Genomic DNA, 1,611 nt, shown 5'->3' on the forward strand with positions numbered 1-1,611 from the left:
ATAGTACCGGTTGGTGTTACCAACCGGTACTAAAGGGCTCCAGGCCCCCAGAGCTGGCTCGTGCCACGTGGTTTCCCTTTAGCACCGGTTCGTGCAGAACCGATACTAAAGGGGGGGGGGGGGGCTTTAGTGACCACACTTTAGTGCCGGTTGTAGAACCGGCACTAAAGGGCCTTACGAACCGGTGCTATTGCCCGGTTCTGCACTAGTGTATACTTACTAGCACATATGCCTATGCGTTGCAACGCGACAATTTTTTTGACGTGTATCTAAAATTAACCAAATATGCACTGCAAATTTCAATCAACTATATCGTTCAAGTAAGTATATATTTGAATTTCAAATGTTGCAATTTATAAATTATTATGGGTGGAACAACTCATGTGGATGTGCAGCTGGTCATCCAGTGTGTATATTATATATTCTTAGAAAAGAAAGTTAGCAAAAACACGCACTGACCGTCCAGGGAGATGTGGATGTGGTTATAGCGGGAGCATCGGCTTCAAACATCAGAAAAGTTACAAGGCAACAGAAGCCCCTCTCGAGTAAGTTCGGTCAAAGCTAAGCAACATTTGTGTGAGGAACCATCACCCTTCGGTATACAAAATGCACAAGTTATTTAATTAAGTAATTCACTAACTAAGAAAAGTTACAATTTGGAAAGCCGCAAGATGAAACTGTTAATATCTTCAAACAAACAAAGGACATTTTAAAGTTTACAACTCACAAAGGGACCTTGGTAAAAAGCTGCAAGATTGCTGATTAAAAACTTCTTCAGATAGAGGAATAAGTATTTACTTTTAGCTTGAGGGCTACACACTTCGGGTAAATGAAAATATGAAGACTTCACAAAGTGTATCCCTGCAAGAAAAAAGACCTCGCCAGAAGTAAAAAGTCTGCAAGATTGATGATAAAAAATTCTTCAGACAGAGAGGAATGAGTATTTACTTTTAACTTGAGGGCTACAAACTTCAGGTGAATGAAAATATGAAGAGTTCACAAAGTGTATCCCTGCAAAAGAAATAAAAAATCACAAAGCGCCTTTCAGTATAAAAATTCCATCGAAGACTATAGTGCTACGCGCAACATCACATATTCGGATAGAACATAAATACTTCCTGAGAAAATATTTACTTTTTGCAAAGATTCAATCACTGTTGCAGATAATTTATTTGACAGGAAGAAAAAAATTGACTTTTTGAAGCATGTTCACGCTTCATATGATAATGAAACTTAAGCGTACACCAATGCCCATGAAATTTACTTTATATGCTGTACTTGGCAACAATGGCAATAGAGCATCATCTTCTAGCAGAAACATTAAACCATGGCAGTCCAGACAAACAGCGGCGTCGCAATTGTATGCAAAGCAACATCAGCAGCAGACATCTCTACTACTATTAAAAGAGCCAACAAGGGGCAGAAGAAAACTACTGCCCTCCCACGTTACGGAAAAAAAACACATACGAAAAAGAAGGACTTACAATGGAAACATCACGTAATCTCCGGATGGGTTCTTCAACAGCACAGAAACCAAAAAAAAAAACTGAAGCGGCCCTCCAGATTGAAAACCACGTACGAAAAAGTAGGGCTTACAATGGAAACATCACG

This window comes from Triticum dicoccoides, chromosome 7B, assembly GCF_002162155.2.
Source record: "Triticum dicoccoides isolate Atlit2015 ecotype Zavitan chromosome 7B, WEW_v2.0, whole genome shotgun sequence".
Lineage (NCBI taxonomy): Eukaryota > Viridiplantae > Streptophyta > Magnoliopsida > Poales > Poaceae > Triticum > Triticum dicoccoides.